Source organism: Cynocephalus volans, chromosome 2 (assembly GCF_027409185.1).
Source record: "Cynocephalus volans isolate mCynVol1 chromosome 2, mCynVol1.pri, whole genome shotgun sequence".
In the NCBI taxonomy this organism is placed as follows: domain Eukaryota; kingdom Metazoa; phylum Chordata; class Mammalia; order Dermoptera; family Cynocephalidae; genus Cynocephalus; species Cynocephalus volans.
The window spans coordinates 72,013,501-72,024,036 of NC_084461.1; the positions used below are offsets into that span (position 1 = coordinate 72,013,501).

The following is a 10,536-nucleotide window of genomic DNA, read 5'->3' on the forward strand; positions in this document are numbered from 1 at the left end:
TGAATAATATTCCATTGCCTGGAGATATACTACAATGTATTTATCTGTTTACTAACTGAAGGACACATTTTTGTTGCTCTCAAGTTTTTTTTTAGTCATGAATAAAGGGGTTATAAACATTTGAGTGCAGATTTTTGTGTGGACATATATTTTCAACTAATTTGTGTAAATATTAAAGAGCAAACTGTTGAATTGTATGGTAAGAGTATGTTTAGTTTTATAAGACACTGCAAATCTGTCTTCTAAAATGGCTGTACCGTTTTGATTTCCCACCAGCAATGAATTAAAGTTCCTGTTACTCCAAATCTTTGCTAGCATTTAGTGTTGTCAGAACTTTGAATTTTAGCCATTCAAATAGGTGTATGGTAGTATTTCATTGTTGTCTTAATTTTCAATTCTCTAATAACATATGTTGAACATCTTTTTATGTGCTTATTTCCCATCTGTATAAATTCTTTGGTGTGGTGTCTTTTCAGATCTTTTGTCCATTTTTAAATCGAGTTGTCTGTTTTCCTATTGTTGAGTTGGAGTTCTGTTTAAAAAGTCACCACCATACCCAAGGTAGTTTAGGTTTTCTCCCATAATACCTGTCTTCTAGGAGTATTATATTTGTGCATATTACATGACCCAGTTTGAATTAATTTTTGTGGAGGGTGTAAGATCAGGATCTAGAATCTTTTTTTTCTTTCATGTAACTGCCCAGTTGTCCCAGTACTATCTGTTTAGAAGACAGCGTTTTCTGCATTTTTTGCCCTGGCTTTTTTGTCAAGATCAATTGACAATATTTATGTCGGTCTTTTTTGGGGATCTCTGTTCTGTTCCATTGATGTATTTGTCTATTATTTTGCCAGGACCACACTATCTTTATTGTAGCTTTTTACTAAGTTCTGAAGTTGGGCAGTGTTATTCCTTCAATTTTGTTCTGTTCCTTCAATATTGTGTTGGCTATTCTGTCTTTTGTCTCTCTGTATAAACTTTAGAATCAATTTGTCAATATCCACAAAATAACTTGCTGGGAGTTTGACTGGGATTTCACTGAATCCATAAATCAAGTTAGGAAGATCTGACAACTTGACAATATTGAGTTTTCCTATGCATGAACATTGAATATTTCTCCATTGCTTTAGTTTCATTAATTTCTTTAATCAGAGTTTTTTAGTTTTCTGATATATATCTTGTATATATTTATGTTAGATTTATACCTATGTATTAAATTTTTGGGGTGCTAGTATTTAGGAATGTGATTGAATTTTGCATATTAACCTTGTATCCTGCAACCTTGCTGTATCCTTCATTAACTTCAGGAGATTTTTTTGTTGATTCTTTCATATTTTCTACTTAGATGATCATGTTGTCTGTGAACATAAACAATTTGATTTCTTCCTTCCCAATTTGAATACTTTTTATTTTATTTTCTTGTCTTATATCATTATCTAGGACTTCCAGTACAATGTAGAAAAACAGTGACGAGAGGGGATTTTTTTGCTTTGTTCCTGGTCTTAGTAGGAAAGCTTCTGTTAATTAAGTATGATGTTAGCAGCAGGTTTTTAAAAATGTATTCTTTATCATGTTGAGGAAGTTCCCCTCTATTACTTGTTTGCTGAGCATTTTATCACAATTAGTGTTATATTCTGTAAAATGCTTTTCTACATCTATTGATATGATCATGTGAATTTTCTTCTTTAACTTATTTTTTAGAAGTTAGACTTTTATCAATACACAAATATGTTTACTTAAAATCAGCTGTTACATATTTTTTAAAAAATTTCAGAACCTTGCCCCACCAATATCCATAATCTAGGTTTCACGTAAAAAAATGATGTCCTACCTAGGAGCATCAGTAAGTGATGGTCCAGGTACTTGCTGACAGTTTTCTCCCGACACTGAGAGATGGTCACAAACAAAACACCTTTCTTGTCTGGATGAATAGGAAGAGTATACATAACAGAGCTTCATAAAATGTCTATGAAGGAGAACTGGTAATATCAGAAGAGTTCCAGCACTTCAATTGAATATAATCCTCTATTATTCTTTTATTGATTTAATTTCTGCAGCTCCCGAAAACTTACTTCAATCTTGTTGAGCTCAGAATAAACACATCTGGGATTTCACAAACTTGTAAATATTTATTAGGAGCCTTTTTGCTTCTGGTATCATTAACACAACAGTAAAATTAGCATCAAGAAGTAGGCATACCCAATCCATAATCTGGTTCAAGGTTGGAGGATGTATTCCAGGAAGAGTCATAGTAGCATTTTCACTACACTTCAGATAAAGGAAATATAAATACTGGAGAAATAGAGTGATACGTTGTGCTGCAATATCTTTCAAGTGAGACAGAAGAAATGTTTCACTGTATGCTGAATGAAGAACTTCATTTAATAGAGCCACTCTTTTTTGGTATCACGAGGCATGAAGTGATTTCCTCTGTTGCATCCTGATTTTCATTTAACTCTTGATCACAATTATTGCAGTTATCTTCTTCAGGATTGAAGCCATTTAACAGAATTTCAGTTTGCTCTTCCCTTTTCTCATATTGTACAGTATCACTATAGTCGAAGACTGACTCCATATTGATACCTGTTTCTTGAAGACTGTCATCACCAATGCTCAAGAAAATTTTTAAGCAAGTGCAGGTGAGCGATTCAGGAATGTCAGGTAAATGCTGTAGACAGAGCTGTAACATCTGTACATCTGTCTTTTCTAAGGCAATGTCCATTAAGCCAGGGCATAACTGATAGTAAAGCACATGGGTTTGGATAAGCTGTATCAGGCAATTCTGAGGATACAGTGCTGGTTCTGCCTTACATCTTCCCAGAAGTCCTGTTACTATGTCCCAAATGATGGTATGAAAGTCAGGTGTCCGCTTAATAGCCAAAAATTTACATAGCTTTTCTTCAATATGTTTTTCTGAGTCTTACTTTATGCCTGATAAAAAGTTGTTTGGATGCTGGAATCTGTGGTTGTAAACTCACTTCAATTTTTCTTCTCCTTAAATTTCTTCTTGACTGCTTTGAGTTCTGGGATCCAAGTCCATATCCCTGAGATGTTTCCCAGTTTACAAAATGGGGCATGCCATGACTGCCTGGATCTTAACTATGCTTCAGTTTTCCAAGAGCACCTGCTAATGATGACACTTCACACTTGTATGGAATTACGATTAGAAATTTTTCATGTAGCATAAATAAATTTTCTCCATAATTCCAGAGTTGACCACTGGTTCCTTGCGGCAACTCTTTTGAAGTCTGTAGCATTTGAAATTTTATATTCCATATGGAGAGGCATTCCTTCAAAGCTGGTAGCAGAGGTCCCAGGACTGCTATGTGATCTTGATCTAGGATAGTGAGTACAACACCATTTCGGGCATTACCTGACAAGACAGCCTTGAGCAGCAGTGATGTGACCACCTTCTGATTTTTTTCTGTGTCACTTGGATGTGTTGGTATCAAGATTTCATATATACACCCATGAGAGCTTAATGATATCAGAGAGATGAATTTCCAAGCCACAGATGCAGCAAAACTGTATAACAGATTTTTCTTCTTGTCCAAGTAAGTGTGTGTATTTGCTTAAGGTACAGGAGTTAAATATTTGTACATAAGCAAAATAATTTCCATATTTTTCAGTATAAAAATTAAAACAGGATACCTAAATGTCATGAAAAACTTTGACCATTTAATCACTTCTTTATCAGAGATAATAGTTTCAATTTTTTGCTGGGGCTCTGCAAGCAAGGCCTCTAAACCACGAACCACACCTCCCTTGAATTGCACCAAGGGTTCTGTCCCTTGTATTGAATGTATCCTATATACCTCAGCCGATAATGTAGCTTTAAATACTTTATCCAGGTTTACATTTTCAATATTTCATATTCTCAACACATTACTATCGTATACAACAATGTATTCTCCACTTTGATAGTTGCACACAGCAGGGCATGTTATAATTTGAACTTGCTTCAATGACCAGCTCCCCAAGGGTTTCTGATCAGAAACCTTATAGTGTATGACAGTCCTGCCCCTGTTGGTCACTAGAAACTGATCTGTTTTGTCACTCTGCTCCATGCCTAGGAGTCCACCAGGCCCCGTGCCCAGGACCACTGTAGACAACGTGAATTCTTCTTCCAGGGCTGCCATTTGGGGGAACCTATGGACTGTCTTTCTTCTTTAATTTGTTGATGTGAAGGGTTACATTAGTTACTTTTCGAAAGTTGATTCAGCTTTATGTGCCTGAAACAAATACCACTTGGCCATGGTGTATAAATCTGTTTATACATTGTTAGATTTGATTTGATAATATTTTGCTGAGGATTTTTGCTTCTGTGCTCATGAAAATCATTGGACTGCATTTTTTTTTCTTCTTGTAATTCTGTGGTCTTGTTTTGCCATTAGGATAATACTGGCCTCAACAAATGACTTAGGAAGTATTCTCTCTGCCTCTGTCTTCAGGGGAAAATTGTAAAGAATTGGTAAAATTTTTTTCTTAAATGTTTGGTAGATTTCAGCAGTAAATCCATCTGAGCCTGGTGCTTTCTATTTTGGAAGGTTATTAATTATTGATTCTATTTTTTAAATAGATATGGGCTATTCCCATTGTCTATTCTTGTGTAAATTTTTTCAGATGGTGTCTTTTACAAAATTAGTATATTTCATTTCTTTATTATTAGTATTATTTCTTATTTTTTCAATGTCATGGGATTTGTATTTATATACCCTCTTTACTTCTGATGCCCAAGGTGTGTTTTAATTTTAAAAAGTAATATGTGGAACAATGTGTACAATTAGAAAAGAGTAAAAATATTCATCTCTATGTCTATGTATCTATTATTTATCTAACTTTCTATTTATCATTTCTGCATGCTTTTAAGCTCATTGGTTGTCATTAGACAGTTGAAATATTCATCATATTGAGTTCCTAACATATGAAGTTATTACCTATTTCATAAATACATTTTTAAAGGTATTGGAAATTTAGTAACCAAAAGCAGAATTTTTCTGTACGTAGAACTATTCATCCATTTGGGCTGGACTAATGAAATGCAGTCTTTATAAAACAAACATTTTGTACATTTTAAAGTAGTACTAACATCTATCTAAGAAGTACTAATGATAACATCTATTTAAAATCTGTTTTTAAAAAATGTTGGAATCAGACTTATAAAGATATTCTGTAATTTACACGTCCTTCAGTCAATAGTTTCAAATATGTATTTAGATAAGTACTATAGCCCTTTATTTCTACAAACAGGTATTAGATGAAAATCCATGTTAAACAAGTAAAAGTAGAACTTTTCCAATGAAGCCAGGAAAAAAGGCTTGAAAGACATTCCCCCAGTTTCCTTCTCATATAACTTGGCTGACCCTGCAAAACCTTTACAAAGTGTCAGGGTTCCATGGAAAAGTGTAAAAACCACTGTTGTTCAATTGTCTTCTCTGAATGTCTCTGAACATTTCTTTATATGCCCCTTTTTGGAATCGTCTTCATCAAGTCTAATGATTAAATCCTTTGTTATTGAATAAAAAGAATACACAGGAAAGTGCTGAATTCCACCTGCATTTTCTTATTTTAATGCAAGGGAAGTGCTACTGGTAACTAGCAATCTGATTTTCCTCTTTTCTTTGCTGTAAGCCACGTAGGCTGTAGCCTATATAGAGTTGTATCAAAGTTAGAGGTCAAGTCAGGGTTTGCATATTCTTCCTCTTATTTAAATATTCCATTGTTCCATTTCCCCATGGTCTTTCCATCCACTTGTGTAAAACACTAAATAGGTTCTTTAATGTTCTTGATAATTTCCAATGTTCTTGGCGTCCTTAACCTGAAAATGAAGGTTTATTTTTAAACAATCCCTATGATGCCATCCTTGGACTTCAGGTGGCCTGAAAGAGTCCATATACTCATTTTGTTTAACCATTAATATGAGGGCTTAAGGAGATGGCCCTTTGATATTCTATCTTTACCTAGCACTGTTTTCTCTCCCAACAATCAGTGTTCCCAAGATAGCCAGATGTTATGCTTTTTTTCTATTCCTAGGTAAAGCAAATATCTTTATTTTTTTAAATATTATTTTCTATATTTAGTAAAATATTTCTAAAATACACAAATAATTTAACAAAAACCATGTAATTGCCATTTAGATCCAAAAGATTGTAATTTTTTTCTCAGGTATGCTTCAGCAATTTATTTTTTTATTTTTTATTCTTAACAAATAATACAAATAGAAATAAGGCTCACACATCCTATTCTTTCCTTCTTGGAGATAGTTTCTTTCTAAGTTGTTGTGATACATTCCTATTCATGCTTTTATACATTTATGCTTATGTGTGTATTGTTCAAATATATACTATTGTTTTGTATGAAGAAAATGCATATAAATTGTATGTATCTTTCTGAAACATTTTCCATCTTGACATAATGCTTATGAAATTTTATACATCTTACTAAATGTATTTCTGTTCTATTAATTTTAACTCCTGAAGAAATTGTAAATATTAACAGTATATATTTACTGCAGGTGGATCCAATCACTTTGAAGGATGGTGAACAAATGTCAGAATCGAACAGTTTCTTTTCTGGAAGAGTTCAATCTACTCATAGAGCAATCTGCCAGTCTCCTTCTGAGAGGTTAAGACTGTTGCCTTCCTTGTAGGATCCAGTGGTGAAGGGTGACTAGTAAAGTCTCTCTAATTAGTATATAGAATTTCTACCCTTAATTTCTCTGATTTCTCTGTGTTACTTAGCTGTGGCTGTTGCCTTAAAGACCTCTTCTTCTAGGACAGAATATGTCTTTCAGAATAAAAACCTACAGTTGTCTAACTTTGAAAGGGTAGTTGCCTGGCAATATAAGATTAAGAATGTACTCATATATAGAGGATTCTAGTTTCACTATTTTTTAAACTATTTTTTAACCTTTTTTTTGTTTGTTTGTTTCAACATCTCCGCATGGCACCTCCTTAAATAGAAATTTTTGCTAGGATAACTGTTTGAGAGGTCTGCATTGTAAGCAGTTGGCAATCAGCCTTGTTACTTTTCATTCACAAATATTAGTTCCCAAATGTAGTTATTGTTGCTATTATAATTATTTTTGCTAATATTGCTATTATTATTCATTTTATGTCACCTAAATGAAGGTTTTGGGGGACAGTGAAATATATAATATGTCAAAGTTACCATATTCCTCTGGTATTATTTTTAATAGATAATAAATTTTAATTTTTTCAATGATATTGTTCTATTCAGTTTTTCTCCTATTTGCATCACATAATAAAACAAAGCTTTTCAAAAACTGGTGTATTTCAAGAAGATTTTAAATTTTGTTGGAATAAAGCTACTTACATATCTCATTCAAGCACCAATTTAAGCGATATTCATTGAGCATCTACTGTACGCCATGCTCTGTTCAAGATACTTGGGGTATGTCAGTGAACAATGTACAGAAAGATTTTTATATTCGTAAAATTTACATTCTAGCGGAGTGGGATGGACAATAAATAATAAAAATAACAAATGTGTCACTTATTTAGTACTTCAGAATATAATAATGGTGTGACAAAGAGCAGAATGGTGCATGGCAAGAAGGTAGTGAATCAGCAAAACTGATTAGAACAAATTTCATTAAAATCCAATTTTATAAGTACACATTTCTATTATGAAGTAAACCCATTAAACATATCCACAGAAGGACCCTACTTTCTGTGTACTCTTGTTAAACTTAAAGCCTTAACTAAAATGCAAAACAAAAAAACAAACAAGCAAACAAAAAACCCCCCAAAACTGTGAGTAAATTACAACCTGTGGATCTTGTAGTTTTGACTTGGATTAAGCTCAATTAAAAAATTACCACTTTTATAATGAAGGCATTTAATAACTAACTGATTAGAATGAGTTAAATGTTTTTTAATTACTTCATGTTTGATATAACTCTAACAAAAAAAATTTCAAACTGTATTTTTAGGAAATGAAAACATAAAAAGTGGACTACAATTTCATCTACTTAACAATTAATGGAAAATTACCTTTATTAACCTTTTTTGTAACGTTGAGTGAAACTACACATTACCACGACCATAGCAGTACCCCTAGTAGAAGTTATGCCATTGAATATTTGCATATTTAAATGCCAAATACTTAAACAAATTTATACTAATACTAATAGTCAGTTTAAAACATTTATTATAAAATAATTTACATCGCCATCATATCTTTCACAGTATCTAATATCATAGGGTAGCTTAAGAAAAAGAGATTGCTGAGAATAGCTGTATATGATAAGACCTCCATTTGATGTAACTGGCAATTTATTTAATGGAAAGTGCTTAAAATTGCAAGGCAACTGATTTTGTTTCTCTCTTAAAGTAGGCAAAAAGTGTTCCTACATTGATTATTGTTGCAATCTTAAAGACATATTCAAAACTCCTGAGAAAGAAAACAATGCCAATAACTATAATCACAATTTATCTTTTATAATAGCAAGTTACGTACTATCCTGGAACACAATTACATAATTAAAACAAGATTTAAATCTTACTTTGAAAATTGGCCCAACATCACTTTCTTTATGCAAGAATCCTCAAGCAAATTTCTCATAAAAACTTATTTTATCTTTTAGTTCAATGTTTTATAAAAATTCAGAATTCTAGAGGACACATTACATTCAAAATAAATATTTAAAAAGTTGTAAATATGTATTTCATATAATTTAATGACTACATGAAGACATTTCAATTGCAGTATGTGGCATTCATATCATATAGCTATGATCCATACATTATTTAAGCATTTAAATATTACAGTTAATTAAGTTCTGTTTAAGGTATTTTGTTCTATGTAAGTGCTGAGGGTGTTTTAAAACCTAAGAAATCCTGCTAAAAAGTCTATTTTCATAATGCAGAAGAATGAGTTCAGTCACTGATATGATAATGATAATGATATATATATAAACATATAGGTAGATATTGATATAGATGCACACATATAAGTATATCTGCATAATTATTGATAAGATTCAAAATTACACATAATTTTTAGACTTTTAGCTTTTTTTTTTAATATGGGGTTTTTCTGTAAGTATGAGTGACATAAAAATCATAAAAGAAGTATATCAGGTAAACCAAAATATATTATTTTGTAGGTGATTTGGTTAAAACTGCACTTTCAAAAGACAAATTTCCAAACTCTTATTGTTTGCTTAGCATAAATATATACACTCATGAAGCAGTAGCGAAAATAAATGTAGGGGTTCTTAATCAAATTGGCATGAATACATTAATAAAGAAAGTACTTTATTAAATCAGTGGTTATGACAGTAGAATAAAAATGAACTTTTCCAACATGATAACTGTAATGAAGTTATTAGAGGTTATATTATTATCACATTAATCTACATAATTTTTTAACATGTAAAAAACTTTTTTCTCTTGGAAATTTTCTTCCTTTCCAGAATTTTTCATGCATAAAATGTTAAAAAGTATAAGGTGGTGCTAACCTTTACTTCTCTTTGTAATTTTCGTTATTAAACTCAGATATTGATCTAACATTGAAAACACCAAAGAAAGCATTTATTTCCCATCAGATATTGATTCTAGAAGGTTTGAAGTGCAGCCTCACTTGATTTACCTTTGAATAATAATAACAATAACAGCAAAAAAGTATATGCAAAACCCTCTGCTCCCAAGCTAAATATTTACATGTAATGTTTTATTTAATCCTCATAACAACCTTGTTAGGCAGATCTTATTATTAGATTCATTTTGTACAAGGGAAAACTAAGCTACAATTATGCTAAATACCTTTCCAAGGTTTTATACTTAGCAAATGCAAGAAGGGGACATGAACCCAAATATATTAGACTGCATCAACTATTTTCTTAAAAATTTCTCATCTACATTTACATAAGCATATGTAACAATTCCTAGCAAATCACTGAATACCTACAATGTGCAAAACTAAGTGGGCAAATTAATATTTTAGATAAATGATTCACTAGAGCTTCCAAAGAATATATTTAGATAGTAGATGTATATAAACAAAATATTATAATATAAAGTAAAATGACAAGAATTTCAGCTAATCTACACCTGAGCTATGGCAGACAGCAGGTATGATTTATGGCATTACCCAGAAACTGTCATTGAAATAGTCCCTCTATAGCAATTGGCTACCTCCCCTCATCTAATCTTTACGATGGCAAGAATATGAACTTATTCACCACTTACATTTTCCTCTAAAAGTAATAGGCATTAAGTAATATTCATTTAATAATTAAATGAGAATTTCTCAGCTCCACTTGGGTTTTCCCTCCTTACATTGTTGCCTGGATACACTTTTCAGGCAGTAAGCTGGGGCAATTGTAGGCTTCAAATCATTTTTTCCCCAATCTCTCAAGAATCACAGTCCTTTGTTGCTTGATGTCCATATCTTGAAAACTATTGTCCCATATATTTTGTCTGGTTTTCTGTTCTTGTCATTCCATCTTGGCCAGGAGTAGATTTCTAAAAAATACCTTTTAAATTGATTTGTATCTCTTCAGGATAGTAGAGT

At 32.0% G+C, this 10,536-nt stretch overlaps 1 pseudogene; it reads right to left on the reverse strand.

Moving 5' to 3' along the window:
• Positions 1–1,985: 1,985 nt before the first annotated feature.
• On the reverse strand, positions 1,986–4,136 carry LOC134371104 (nucleolar protein 11-like; annotated as a pseudogene).
• Positions 4,137–10,536: the final 6,400 nt, after the last annotated feature.